Genomic DNA, 16,210 nt, shown 5'->3' with positions numbered 1-16,210 from the left:
AGTTACAGGTACCTGTTGTAATATTCTGTGTTATTTTAATGGTAAATATCCTCCTCAAACTGAGATATGTGGGCATGCATTGTTCACAAGTTGTTTTGCGACATGGGTCCAATGTGTGAAGCTTATTGCTGGTGTCCGCCACCATGATATTGTTGCAATATTGCTAAAAGTGGCAAAACAGCATTCTCACTCAGAAAAAAATGGAAAGTCATTGGCTATGTGATTTGGCATTTGGCCCTGGTGAGATTAACAGATTAGTTTGGAACGGTATCAGTACTTGTTATATCGGGACAGTGTAGTTTCATGGGAATATAAAACAGAATACAATTGTCCCAAATTGGTGCATAAGACTAATGGCATCCATAGAAAACACCTAAATAAAGTACAGAAAAAATATCAATGTCATTTGTCTACTATGGTGGAACTACAACTTTTGTTAAGTATTTATAGTAGGAAAACATTCAGGGCATTAGTACATTTCATATTTGTTCAGCACCTATGTTATGGCTGATCAGTATTATATATCTTTATGCTAATGAAGCAAAACAAATCATGTTTTTGGAAAAAAATCTTATTTATTGATTATATGGCATTTCATTGGTACATATCACAAATTGAAATTTGATCAAGCAAGAAGAGGAACTAGCATAAAGTAACCAGTGGTGTTTGCAAGGCCTTACAGAACAGACGCTTCAATGCCATTTTCTAAATAAACAAATTAGTCAAATCTCAGAAGAATTTTATTGAAGAAGAATATCTAAAGTCAATTATGTTTCTGCAGTAAACCACAAAAGTCATTCAGATTTGTATGGTCAGCATCGGTGTACACAACCTGGACATAGTCACAGTGCTTTGGCATAAATTCATTCAGACTTCATTAGTGTCATAATAAAACCACCTACAGTCACATTAGTGGCAATATTCATTCAGAATCATCACTTTCTGAGGTGAATCTGTTGGTTGTTATCAGGAGTACTGTTCATCTTCCGGCGAGTCCCTTGTCTGAATTGTGTGAGCAAGATCTTCTTAAATGTAGCTGGTGTCAGATTGTGAAATCCAGGTACCTGAAACATTTCATAACATCTTTAGAAACTTGTTTGTCAAAAGTTATGAAACACACACATATAAATTTACAAATGTTTAAAGTTGTTTTCTCAAACAGTGAGGTATTGACAATTTATCTTGCAACTGATATTTAACCAATCTTTGAACATGTAAATAAGCCATTGCAAAGAGAAAAGTGTTCAGAAAATACAAAAATGTATGCGGTCTTCGAAAACAATACCACAAGGTTCACCTGAATTTTGCTTGAGTGTTTGCATTACATCAAAATGTAAGGAAGGGTAAACAAGACTATGCAAAACTAAGTTACATAGGTTCTTATACATAAATACATAAATGCAACTATTCATAATTATCAAAACACATGTCATGTAAGTGATCTCAAAATACAACATAATGAGCGAGTGAGTTGGTATAGTTTCATGCAGCTTGTTAGCAATATTCCAGCTATGGGCTTCACACATTGTACCCATGTGGTGAATTGAACCCGGGTTTCAGAGACTGTTTCACCCACTAGGCTACCCTTGCACACCAAATACAAAAGAAAGTATATTAGGAATTCAGACAATAGATATTCTCACCAAATTCATTAATTCATTAATGGAAGCTATATTGAAATTCAAATTTTGACAAATTAGGATGAGACTGTAGAAGCATTTATCTAAGTTATTATGGATATTAAATATCTACCGTTAATTGGTAGTCCATCATAGACAGTGATAAGAAATTCAACTGAAAAGTACAACCTGAACCATCAACTAAAAACTATGTATATTACATTAAAGGGGCCGGTCATGTATTACCGGTATGTTCTCATTCATTTTTGACACAACCCTCACTGAAAGAAAATGCAAAGCACTTTATATTTTATTGTCCGTTTTGTCAAAAGTCTCCCCTAGAGACTCTCACATTTTGGGGTGACCCTCCCTGTTTGTTCTGATCTGAATTCAAATATTCATGACTCATTATCATATTTTATCATTCATCCTATCTTTTTTGAACATTAACTAAATGAAGATTAACAATAACATGCAAATCTGCCAAAATATTGGCCTGGCAAAGTTTAAATTAATCATAATTACTGTTATAAAGTTTTGGATCCATCGTCTGTTTCTAAATACAGTGAAACCCAACTTTGACTTGTGTGGCATTGTTGAATTATCTACCCAATGTTCTTTATGCATTGATATGCATCTGCACAGAGTGGTCAAAGTCTGTGTCTGACACATAGTGTACTACAAGGGAGACATCAGTTTCTGTCTAGCCAAACTGTCTGATAATCTCAAGGGCTGCCTTGGTAGCATCAAGGGATGTAGCTAATCCTAAATAAACATAAAACAAGTGACATCATCTCTTCTACAGAACACATGATCAAAGCCTGCCCCACCTTTGTTATTATTACCTTGCTACTCTAAAAACAGCTAATTAGCAAAATGAACTCAATGTCAACTCATTGTGGACTAGGGATTAACAGGGCAATTAGTGTCGGGTGGGTATTAGTACTTGCAATTGTCTGTTAATTACTTAATTGAGTAGTGACGGCTTAGTCAGTTGTGCCTTTACAACTGCTATTCAATTATCGAGTCAGTTTACTATGTAACATGCTTCTTGGGACCAAGGAAAAGGGACACTAAAGCCAATTAAAGATACAGACCTAGATATCCTTTACCAATTAGGAAATAAATCAACCATCTTCCTAGGAGACTTCAATGCCCATCATCCTACCTGGGGCATTGCAGATAAACTAGACAACCATGGACAACTAATATCAGAGTGGATAGAAAAAAATGACCTAATACTATTAAACAATAACCAACCAACTAGATACGACAAAACCCACCACACCATGTCGGCTATCGACTTAACAATATGTACGCCAGACTTAGCACAAAGTCTGATGTGGGACGTCCACCCAGTACCTCTAGGCAGCGACCACTTTCCCATAAATATAACCCTAGGAAATATAAAAATACCAAATCAAACCCCTAAACAGGAACCTAAATTTCAGTATAAAAACGCCAACTGGGACCAATTCCAAGAATTATGCAACGAAGCTAATCTAAACGATTTAGAAACAACAGACCCCGAAACATTCTGTCAAAACCTAACTAACTTCATAATCAACGCAGCCAAATCCGCAATCCCCTTCAAATCATCCAACCCAGGAAAACCCACTGTCCCTTGGTGGAATGAGGAAATAGAGCTAACTAGACTAAAACGCAAATCAGCTTTCAACAGAGCTAAACGAGACCCCTCTCATCTCAAAACAGCTCATGAACTTAACCACCAAGTGCAATACCTAGTTAAAACTGCTAAAACCAAAAACTGGAAAAAATTCTGTGAGGAGCTAAACCACCACACCGACGCTAGGAAGGTGTGGCGCAAAATTCACGCCATCCGAGGCATCAAACGGCACAAAAAAAGCCCCAATATAAACAACTCAACCAACCCCACCCAAAAGGCCAACAACCTAGCCAAACACTTCTCTAAAGTTAGCAGCAACAGTAACTTCAGTAAGAAATTCCAAGATAAACTAAATAAAGAAACCAAATTCTCCAAAGAAAACAGACAAGACAACCTAGAAATAAATCAACCTTACACCATAGAAGAACTAAATCACGTACTAAACAATAGAAAAAAAGGAACAGCCCCTGGCCTAAACCTCACCTCTTACCAAATAATCAAACACTTACCTACCAAACTACTCCAAACTTTACTTAAACTATACAACCTAGTCTACCTAAACGGACAGGTCCCATCCTTATGGAAGGAAGCTCTAGTAATCCCAATACCTAAACCAAATAAACCAGCAGATCAGGCAAACTCCTATAGGCCCATCTCCCTAACCTCAAATCTCTGCAAAATAATGGAACTTATGACTAAAAATAGGCTACAGCACTACCTAGACCAAAACAACATCATAAATCCTGACCAAAGCGGCTTCACTCCTGGCCGATCAACTCTCGATAACCTTGCCCGACTAGAACAGGATATAAAAACAGGACAGCTAAACAAGCAATACACCATAGGCATATTCCTCGACTTCTCTAAAGCTTTCGATATGGTATGGCACCACGGGCTAATACAAAAACTAAAAAAAATAGGACTAAAAGGTCAAATAATAAACTTCATCCAAGATTTCCTAAACAATCGCAAAATTACCGTGGGTATAGACCATACACTATCGGACCAGTGTCCCCTAGAAAATGGCACTCCCCAGGGCAGCATCCTCAGCCCAACCCTCTTCAATATAATGATAAATGATCTATTCGAGGGCTTATCCCCTAAACTAAACACTTCAAAATTTGCGGATGATGGAGCCCTATGGATCCGCACTAAAAGCATTAAAATGGCAGAAAACTTAATCCAAAAATCTCTAAATAAAATACAACAATGGGCAGACAAATGGGGCTTCTCCCTTAACTCAGATAAAACAACAGGAGTAGTATTCAAACATAAAAACATGAAACCTGCCTACCCAATCCTCCAGCTAAACAACCAAACAATCAAATTCCAAAAACAAAAAAAATTCTTAGGACTTATTTTCGATCAACACCTCACCTGGGAGGCTCACGTCCAAAACCTAAAAACTAGATGCAGCAAAGACCTTAACACATTAAGATGTCTCACCGGCTCTAACTGGGGAGCCTCCAAAGATACCCTCCTCTCACTATATACAACACTAATTAGATCAAAACTAGACTACGGCTGTGCCATATACAATACCCTAAACAACTCTCTTTCTAAAAAACTTGACTCAATACAATATCAGGCTCTCAAACTAATTACACGCACCCAACATGGCACCTCCTACACCTCACTTCAGGCCCTTACAGGAGAAATGCCACTAAATCTACGCAGGGAACATCTAAGCCTTAATTTCTGGGCCGCGTCCCAAACAAACCCTCTCATCCAAAACCTAATTAACCAAAACATTAGCCCAAGAAACCAAGCTCTAGCTCGCAAACACCCCTTACTCACCCCAATATCCCAAAGAATAACTAACTACCTCAATGAACACCAAACTCAAAATCTTAAACAAAACTGCAAAAAATCAAATATCTTCACCCCTAAACTCAAAATACCCCAAATAGACACAACGCTAGCTAACCAAATAAATAAACAAACCGACCCAAACATAGCTAAAACCACCACACTTGCATACATACACGAAAATTGGCCAAATTGGTGTCACATATACACTGACGGATCTTCAGACCCGATCTCCAACCACACAGGCTTCGGAGTCCATACCACACAACCAGTTATATCCACACAATCTTACCGACTCCCTAACAACCAATCTATATTCACGGCCGAACTTATGGGCATGGCCTCAGCCCTGCATAACCAACAATCTAAAAACAACAAAAAAATCCTAATTCTCACTGACTCCCTTAGTGGACTACAAGCCCTCCAAAACAAAAATACCAAAAAACGACCTAAATTAATAAACCAAATACTTAAAAGCTCCAACGACCTAACAAAAGCAGGCAAACAAATAACCTTCTTGTGGATCCCCGCCCACGTAGGAATTTACGGCAACGAAAGCGCCGATAAAGCAGCTAAATTATCTCTCAAAATACCAGAAATAAGCCTAAACCTACCCATCTCAAAATCAGAAATTAAAAGTGTAAACAAACAAAAAATAACCAAAAAATGGCATAATCAATATCAAAACTCAAATAGCCAAATCAAAAAAGTGCTCAGAAAACCACTAGCCAAACCTAAAATCCTACACCCCTCTAAAAAAATCGACAGATTAATTACAAAACTCCAAACAGGACACACTAACCTAAATAACCACCTAAAACAACTTAAAAGACACACCACAGGCAACTGCCCCCACTGCAAACAACCCGAAACCACAGAACACGCACTCATTCACTGCACCCACTATCAAACACACAGAACCACACTACAAACCACCCTCAATCTAAATAAGGTTCCTACTCTAGATGAAATACTAAACCCTCAAAATGAACTAGAAAACTTCAAGGCCCTAGGCGTATTCCTAATCAAAACAGATCTAATTAAGCGCATCTAAAAATTAATTAATCTACCAATCCAAAATCCAATAAACATACAAACACCCACCTCACCCGGCTCCCTTAGTTCCCTCCTCCACCCACCTCGGCATTTATTCCAAATTTAAAAATTTCAAAAAATCAATATAAGCAACCCCTAAAAGCCCCCCCCCCCCCCCCTTGGGTTGCACACACCACTTTCACCCTTCTCGGAATACACTAAATGGTCCGGCCAGGCCCGTGTGCGAAATACGCTGTAGTCAGAAAGCGCACGTTAAATCTTCTATATCAGTCAGTCAGACCAAGGAAATGTATCTTGCTGGATAACAGTTTTTTTCTAATTTATCAGAGATCAGAAATAATAATAATGACGTTTTTGATGTGCATTTCTTTGTTGTGTTCACTAGGATGATGGTGATGGTGTTTGAATTATTAGATACTATTTATTCCAAAAGAGGAATAGGGTTGGCGAAGAGGCAAAGCTTATTTGAACAAAATATATATTGAATAAACAGAAACTGTACAAAAAACAGATTAACTGTATCTACAGTTGAAACTATCATGATGCAAATTTTCACTTAATCAAAGTCATATCTTTGACAAGACTCAGATCAGGTTGTAGTGATTGAAGGTCACATTAAACTTGCTAATTTCAAATCATTCATCCCACACTTATGATTTGGTTTGCTGTTTTATGCCGCACTCAAGCAATATTCCGGCTATATGTAAATAATCGAGTATTGGGTTACAAATATCCCTTGTAAAACCTTTCAACATGTTCAAATGACACATCGAAAGGCCATTGTGAAAAATTGCACCATGTTAGGATTCTTAAATACAGTTTCAGCTTGACATTGAGTACTTTAAACTTTAAAGTGAAAAATACATTCACAACAAGTGAGCTGTTTCTGCCAATCAGAGTCGGTGAGTAAATTGGAGTAGGGGACTAATTTCGAAGGTAAACTTGTTTCAACGTTTAACAACTACATGCATTTGTGTTTGTATGAGACGATGTGTGTTTAATTCCATATATTTTACTTCAAAGCATGTTATCACAATAAATTGAGTCGGGTATAGGATAAGTTGGAGTAGAGGCTAATTTCTATTGTAAACTTGTTTTAACATTTCACAATTATTGGTCTTTGCAAGTTATCAATCCTAGTTTAATTTCATTTATTTTACCAAGGTAAAAAAAAAATATGGTGTCATTTTCGTCAAGTAATAATCGCCGTTTTCGCTTTCGGCGAGTATTTCGCCAGTCAGTGCTGTTTTGCTAAGGTGTCGTTTCAGCTATAACCCGCTTATTGCACATTATTAGTTTCAATTTATATTTATAATCATTTTAACCACTGTAATAAGTAAAAAATGAAATAAAAGTATATAGAAAATAAACAAGCACTTGTTATAAAATGTGCATCCGCAGGCAATATTTATAAGATAATTCTGCATGTAGCTGTGGCCATCACACTGAAGATGCACTTCACTTCTTTCTCATATGTCCAAATTACAATGATTTAAGACAGAATATGTACTATTATGTTAAGGGATATGATCTAAATTCAATTCTATTAGGTAATCCTGAAAGGACGTCAAAAATAAACTTAGAAATTCTTAAATCAGTAGAAGACTACATTCAGCTATCCAATAGGTTTTGTGATTGTACATAGCATCTTAAATTTATAATACTATTCCTTGCCGTATATTGCAGTACACTATTACTACTAAAAATGCGACCTGACAGCGCGGACAACGTAGTTTCTATAATAAGAACATGTATATAATTGTATTCCTTGACTGTACTTTTGTCATATCATATTGTATTCTAATTCTGGAGCGGTATTCAAATAAGTTTTTGCTTGTTTACCCATCCAGTTCACATATAAATGTTTAAAACAATATTTAGTAAACAAATAATTTAAACTCATGCAACAACATAGTGTGTGGAGACGATAGATTCTAAAGGTAGGCCCAAAATTCTACACAATCCAGTGATTGATATTGTGAACATCAATCCACACTGTTAGATGGTCATTGTCAGATGCCATGAACCAGGTCACTGAGCCTGATCACCTGATCTATTAGGTTATCTCTTATGGGTGAGGCTAAAATGGCACCTCAGCAAAATGTCACTGATTTCTCCAACGAAAACAGCACCTTGATTTGGCAAAAAAGGCTACTAATTGTTGTCTGATATCTGGAGAGACATGTTGATTCCTGGCCGAAATATATATAAATGAAATTTCTATAAAATTACTATTTATTTCCTGCTTACTAAAATAAATATGACATATATAGTATACCTGTTGTCCAGTTTCTTGACATTTTAGCCAGACTCAGGTTCAGCTTGACATTGAGCTAATCTGAGTAAAGCTACTTAAAACTTCAAAGCATGTGATCTTTCAATGATAAGTTTAGTTGCACCTCCCAATCAGAATCATGAGTAAATTTGAGCAGAGGCTAATTTCTAATGTAAACTATTTTTAGGTGACTAACATTTAACAATTATTTGTGTTTGCAAGTTTAATTGCATTTATTTTACTTCAAAGAAATCAAAGCATATTATATTTTCACAATAAGTTTAGTTGCATCTCCAAATCAGAGTCGGCAAGTAGATGTTAGTTTTTAATGTAAACCTTTTTGAACATTTCTCAGTTATTTGTGTTTACAAGTGACCATGCAAGTTTAATTTCATGTATTCGGGCATATTCAGACCCAAGGTAAAAAAAATAACAAGGTGCTGTTTTCACCAGGCAATAGTAGGCGAGGTGCTATTTCCCTTTATAGTATAACCCTCTCTTACAACTAGCATAGGTTGATGGGGACCAAGTCCAACCCGGAATCCCCAAATGAGTGGGTATGGTTTTACGCTGTTTTTAGCAATACCACAGCAAGGGACACCTGACATAGACTTCACACATTGTACCCATGACAAGAATCGAACCTTGGTCTTCAGCACTTCAACCACTAGGCTACCCCACCGCCAAAATTCCCAACATGATAAAGTTGTCATCACGGTATTCTTCAACAAGTTCAAGTGAAAATATCCATACCTTTCAAATGTCTTATCTTCCACTTCACAATGTTCACTGTTGCAAAACTCCTGTCATTTAATTTGTTCTTGATTATTCACACCTGCAAAAGTAAGTTTAGTCGGTACGGTATGAACTAAAAAAATGAGTCACTATAGAGTATCTAGATAAAGGAATATAAATAAGCAAACATATTTCTACATCATATACATTAGCAAGGATTAACATAAGTTAGGTAGATTGCTTATCCTACAAAAATTAAATCACACATTTACTAACATATATAAAACAGAATAAGTGGCTTACAGAAGATAAATAACTTTAATACGTGATCAATATTATTAACATATTCCTTACCTGAATCAGAGACCATATAACAGTCTATGTATTATGGTCTCTGTCTGAATATGTCACATCTTCAGCTCCCTGCAATCGAGGTTGTGAAACATTTCTGCTGTAGGAATATTACATCCGCTGGGATATCCCATGTCACACTGCCTGGCATGGTAGGCAAACGCATATTCCATACACCACATAGGTATACTTCCTAATACACACTGTCGAAATCCCCGCAGCTCCCAATATGGCCTGTATGAACTGTAATCGGCCAACCTCGTCTCTTTCCGTAACTGCTGCAGAAATGACCGCTCGTCATTCGTGACCAACTCCTGTTATTCCGGGACAAGCAAGTCTACCCATAATTCCCTGTATGGCCGAGGGCGCCATTTTGGAACACAAATGTAAACAAACACTCAAACCTCGTGTAATCGATGTACACCGTGATGCTTGATTGCGATATGCTTACCTCGTGTATCGATACATTGTTCTCAATCACCTCTAACTCGGAAATCCCGGTCGAAATCCACCTGAGCCATCCACAACGAGGACGTCAAGTATTTCGAAAACTCGATTGACAGCCGAAGGAAGGAAGAGCAGCTTGCAGATGCCAGGTACGTAGCAGGGCTTCGAGACATAATGTTCCATGATTTCTATACAGAGATCTTATGGAATGGATTGATTTAGATATTTTCCTGATCTCCATGTTACTACTGTAAACGTCAAGGGCCCTTTTAGTTTGGTTGTTTTCGGAAACCCTTTGTTATTATTATGATCAAGTGTTTGTTGTGACATGATATTTCTATTTGGGATTGCATAAGAGCTACAGGTGCAGGACTTTTAAGGGTCGTGTCCTTATTCTCAACATAACGCTGGGATTTGATGATGAGGGTTAGTTACCAAGGGTATAAATCTGGCAAAGTGCATGTCAAACAAAACGTGGCATTCAATTCCAATCATGTGTTGCCACCTGAACCACCTGAAAGTGAGATATGGATTACAATGAATGATGACAGCTTATCAATCTTTAACAAATTCACACTGAAACATTGAAAGGATAAAGACAAGTTAGTTGTTTTCTGTTTCAGCATGTTCAGGGTTTGTGGGAAGGTTCACAGACATCCTCAGGGAGGATACCAAGTATTGAGTGAGTATTTTTGTTTGTGATAAATACAAACTACATGTATTCATCATGGTATATTTCAATGTAATGTGAAACATCACACTCACAATAGTCCAGCTCTGTGATGGCAGCCTGTAAATAATTGAACATGGACCAGGCAATCTAGTGATTGTTATTTTCAGCAAAGATCCATGCCCTCAGAGTATGATGACAACCTAGTCTGACCACTCAATTCATTAGTTGATTAGTGTTTGCAGCGGTAGAAACTAACACTTTCAGTCCACTAGTCCTAAAATGATAGCATATAGCAAAACCTTTAAAATGTCAAAATGACTAGTGCCAATTTCTAACCCTGGTGTTTGGATGTTGTGTTTGTGTGTGTATGTATGAGTGTATTTAGGTTGGTTTGTTGTTTAACGCCGCACTCAGCTATATGACGGCGGTCTGTAAATAATCAAGTCTGGACCAGACAACCCAGTGATTCATATCATGAGCATCGAGCCACGGAATTTAGATCAATGACATGCATCAACCAAGTCAGAGAGTCTGACCACCCGATCCCGTTAGTCGCCTTTTACGACAAGCATAATGGCCTTTTACGGCAAGCATGGGTTGCTGAAGACCTAGTCTACCCCGGAATCTTCACGGGTCGAGTGTATTTAACTTAAATCATGAATCTTATACTTGTTTCTCTGTGCTTTTACTATGTAACCCAAATTTTCTCTGGAATAATAAAGTATTCTCTTATTTATATCATTTCTGAACAAAGTGTCATATCACGGTTAGATCTCTGTCAAAACAGTGCCATGGAAAAGCCAAACAAATAGCCTAGAAATAAAAGTAAATACTGCATTGCATTAATCTGCATTTCAAGAAAATGTGGCAATAATTCATGGAATGATATTCACCTCGGTGAGGATCTCTCTTCTTTGTCGAACAAGTTATTTCCTATGTAATGTATGTGTTGAATGACCCTGACTTTGTTGTCAAAATATTGTTTTAACATTTGTTAAATATGGGGATAAATGTCATCTCTGAATGTTTGACATGAATTATTATGATTAGTGTAGTTCTAAGTCGGAATCACAACCAGGGTTTTTTCATTTGAATCAAATGTACAACATGTACAGTTTGGACATTTCTGTGATGTGAATGCTACTTATGTTTGTAGAATGTCCGGATGAATAAAAGAGACAGTCATCCGTGCAGCATCAATGCAAAGAAAGACCATAGAAGAGCAACAGTGAGTGGTAAATATTTTGAAATTATTCTGTTTGGTTCATATGGTTATTTTGCAAATATGTCTTCAGTTTGTTCCTTATCGCTGTAGGCACGGATGTCCTATTATCTAAGGCACTACAATTTTCTGTGCAGAGTTGCATCTCTTGGGCTTAGCAGAAACCTATAGTCATGGGTTCAAATCCTGGTTCTCCCCGATTATGTTGCTAGGTTTGTCAGCATTATACACATACTCGTGGGATTCATCAAAGACCTGCATCACTTAGGACTTTCTTCCCACATCAAACTAACATGCGGTGATATATCTGGAATACTGTTCAAAGCAGTGTTAAAGCCAAATCATTTATTTAACACTGCATCCAGCAATAGTTTGGCTATATGACAAGGATTGTGAATATATATTTTTCCATGTTGATGAGTTGAAACAATCACTAAATGACATCTCTTAAAAAGATTCCCAGCATTCCAAGCCTAATTAATAGATAAGGTTGTGATTGAGTAGGCTCATTGATCACATGTAATCATACCACAGTGATGTGGGATATTGTCCATAATAGTTATCATCGGTTTGTCTGGACCGAGTTCATAACATTAGTCACTGGTTTGACTGGTTGAGATTTGAGATGTGATTATCTTAAATGTTTAGCATATAACAAGACTCACATATGACAACTTAAGTGATTTTGCTGCCTTCTATCTGTAAGTACATGTGGCAACAATTCTTTTTGATTGCTAAAATCTTTTTACATAATGCTGCAGAAACTGAAGTCCTGCTTGAGATCCCTGGATGAGTACTCCAGGTTGACAGTCTGGAAGGACCAGACAAGGGAGTCCTAAACAGAGGCTGCACCCCTTCAGATATCAGAGGTGATTTGCAGACAGCGATGATGAGGGTCCTGTTATTTCAATGGAGGCCGACCGAGAAATTGTATGCCAAATGGTACTGGGACACACAAAGGCTGGTCTGGCTAATGTGAGAAGACCAACCAATGCCAAGCTGGAGTGTAATTCTTCCAGGACATTCAGGAAATTCTTGTAAACACTTGAAAGGAATGATAAATGGGACTTATTGTCTTTAAATGTGGACCCAAACACCAAATGGAAAGTTCACAATTCTACTAACACAATGCAGCAGAGATAGAGTCCAACTGGTATCCCCTCATCCTGGTTCCTGTTCATCCATGGCAATATAGAAAGAAAAGGAGGATTGAGGGAAAGGAAGTTATCTGAACTGGTGAACATAATCCGTAGGTACTGTCAAGCGAACAGTTATCACACTCTGTTATGAGTATTGAAGAATAGGATGAAATTGCATACTGCATTAGGAACCATCATGTGAACACTGTTCAATGTGCGATATACTATAGGCATATGAATAAAAGAAATTGATAATTTGATTGTTGCTTATGTTTCATTTACCAGCTGTGTAATTGGGGATGTTTCATGATTTTGCCTCAGTTTAATAGCCACTCTTATCTTATGACACCATGCATTGCTTGGGCATCTCAAGATAAATAACACGTTTCCTTTGCTCTGAAAACGTCTGATGACACATTGATCTGTTATGTCAAAGGTTAAAGTCACAACCAGACAAAAAGTTTGTTTGTGGTCTAACTCTTCCTTTGGGCAGGGGTCGAAGTTGGAAAAAGGTCGTGTGTGATCTATATATACTACATTTTCCCTTAAATTGCCTTTTCTACAGAAGTCTTAGTAACTCTTATACATATACTGGTTACATTACTTCCATATTTTGGTCAATGATATGTTGAATTCTACCAAAGGACTGCATATTTGGTTTATGTGCTGGATAGCTCTTTGAAATGTTTTTGAAATATTTATCACTGATATTGAAGGTCAAATTCACACTCAATAGTGATAACTCATGAGGGGTTGAAGTGTAAGATCAAGGCAACAGTGAAGGGGTCATTCATAAAGTATTTCTGCAATTATAACTAAAATGCCTATTTCTGGAGATATTTGTGAAGTATTAAGCACATCGTTGTTATATTATTTGAATACACATATATGTGCAGTGGTTACAACTCCAGTGTCAAATTAACTGTCAATCCCTTTTAATAAAATAATTCACAGTAACTGAGGAAGAGCTTACTGTAGTACCATAAAACTAGGGTGAGACAAATGTCAATGAAGTTAGTATTTTGGATATAACAAGTGCATGTACCGTTACAAATAGTCTTATTATCATCTCACTAGGACCAAAGGCCCAAGTGAGCACATTGTCAATGACTTTTTCTTTTTCTCAGTACAAACTGGAAGTCTGGACATGAAATTTAAGGATATCATCATACAAGAACTGATGTTTGTTCATTAAATACCATTAATATCCAAAAAGGACAAAATATGAAATTGAACAATTTTCTTCTCCAAAAATGTTTTAGGAGGATATTTACCATTAAAATAACACAGAATATTACAACAGGTATCTGTAATGCACAGGCTAACATTATTTACCAGGAGCAAGTCATGAAGAAAATTTGCATCCGGATACCTTCCGGAAACCTTCCGGAAACCTTCCGGAAACCTTCCGGAAACCTTCCAGATGCCTTCAACAACCTTCAAATTGCTTGGTATTTTCAAGTTAATTTTTTTATGTGTTTCACACTTAAGTGAACAAAATGCACCCCCCAAATTTTGACATTTTTTTTGGAAGGTTTCCGGAAGGTATCCGGGCCGGATCCAAAATGGGAAGGTTTCCGGAAGGTTTCCGGAAGACGGAAACCTACACTTTTTTTGCTGTGGACATAATCCCCCTTTGGCCATTCTGGCCCGGCGGGGGGAAAAAGGCGTTTCTGTGTAACTCTATGCCATCATCTCAAAATGAAATGATTGAATTCCATTGCATGCAGTTTTGTATCAATATAATCACTTATTAAACTTAAGTCTATTGCCCCATACGACTACACGAAGGGTTGTGAATCGATGCAATTTCTTTGTTATGTTATCAATATGTTCCCAGTTGTATGTTTACTCGATGGCAAAGAATTGATTGTTTCACTTTTTTGCCTTCTTAAACAGGAAATTGTCAAGATGCACCTTGGTTGGTGTTCACAAGACCGCATGGATTGCACTGGAAGTGGATAATTTCCTATGTATTTCTATTGGGGTTAGTCATCGTCAGTATGGATGCTGCCAAGCAGACAGTTACATTGAGATCATAGACATTATGACCAGTATTTCAAGTATATATATATATCGACCCGTGAAGATTCCGGGGTAGAATAGGTCTTCAGCAACCCATGCTTGCCGTAAAACGCCACTATGCTTGTCGTAAAAGGCGACTAACGGGATCGGGTGGTCAGGCTCGCTGACTTGGTTGATGCATGTCATCGATCCCAAATGCGTGGATCGATGCTCATGATATCAAACACTGGATTGTCTGGTCCAGACTCGATTATTTACAGACCGCCGTCATATAGCTGGAATATTGCTGAGTACGGCGTTAAACAACAAACCAACCAACCAACCGGATCTTCACGGGTATTTTGAAATTATGACAACAAATTTTCAATGAAAGCCCTCATTACACAAGTTCATATTTTCTTCACATGTCTAAAAATTATTCATAAATGTATTTTAAGATATTTATAGCATACTTACAAAATAGTGGGGGCCTATTCCCTACATAAATTCAAATCTCTCTCAATTCAGTACCGCCGCAACCGTCACAACGTGTGCTTTCACAACTAATGATCCGGATCACTCCCCGGGCCAAACCTTATGAACTTAACAGAAAATACTGAAAGAAGGTCTCGTAAAAGGCAAGTAACCTTGAGCACCAGACGCTATTTCACATGGACTGTTAACCGATAGGAAGAAGGAATTATTACACTAGTCGATGATATATACTTCAGTTTATATGGATAATTTTACACTACTTTATCCCGTGAAGATCCGGGGTAGAATAGGTCTTCAGCAACCCATGCTTGCCGTAAAAGGCCACTATGCTTGGCGTAAGAGGCGACTAACGGGATCGGGTGATACATGAGACATGTATATGCATCTGATTAAAGACATACCAATAATTGTTCCGCCAACCTTTGTTAGAGTGTGTGGGGGCTGGTATTTGTTCAGACAAATCAGTTCCCTGTCAAAGTAGCCTCCAGAATACAATAACTGATTTTACCTTCTGAGACATAACAATGGCATTAATTTTACGGACGCCCGTAATGGGAATATCCCGGTAAAAAATAACAATGGAATTCACGCCTGTCGTGCGCGTCGTTCAATGAATTCCATTGTTACGTTAACCTTCACATTTATCCAAACCTGATGAGTTGTTCTGCTCTACAGGTATTGAGAGTCCGATATAATGTCCCGTTCAAGGTGTTTTAGTGGGGACTGATGGCACGGAGATGAGCAACAACGAGTTAGTA

At 37.5% G+C, this 16,210-nt stretch overlaps 2 long non-coding RNA genes across 3 annotated transcripts; one reads left to right on the top strand and one right to left on the bottom strand.

Moving 5' to 3' along the window:
• Positions 1–595: 595 nt before the first annotated feature.
• On the bottom strand, positions 596–9,563 carry LOC139453191 (uncharacterized). Its single transcript, XR_011652405.1, has 3 exons — positions 9,476–9,563; positions 9,140–9,221; positions 596–1,064 (listed from the first exon to the last, which is right to left on the bottom strand). It is a non-coding gene; the product is annotated as an uncharacterized lncRNA (long non-coding RNA).
• A 995-nt stretch (positions 9,564–10,558) lies between these two features.
• On the top strand, positions 10,559–13,112 carry LOC139453174 (uncharacterized). 2 transcript variants are annotated; one of them, XR_011652404.1, is made up of 3 exons: positions 10,559–10,601; positions 11,749–11,820; positions 12,576–13,112. It is a non-coding gene; the product is annotated as an uncharacterized lncRNA (long non-coding RNA). The 2 variants fall into 2 exon arrangements; XR_011652403.1 differs by having other exon boundaries at positions 11,749–11,827.
• The last annotated feature ends 3,098 nt before the right edge of the window (positions 13,113–16,210 follow it).

Source organism: Haliotis cracherodii, unplaced genomic scaffold, assembly GCF_022045235.1.
Source record: "Haliotis cracherodii isolate W230 unplaced genomic scaffold, xgHalCrac1.p SCAF_9, whole genome shotgun sequence".
Classification (NCBI taxonomy): domain Eukaryota; kingdom Metazoa; phylum Mollusca; class Gastropoda; order Lepetellida; family Haliotidae; genus Haliotis; species Haliotis cracherodii.
This window is presented reverse-complemented; position numbering and strand designations above follow the sequence as displayed.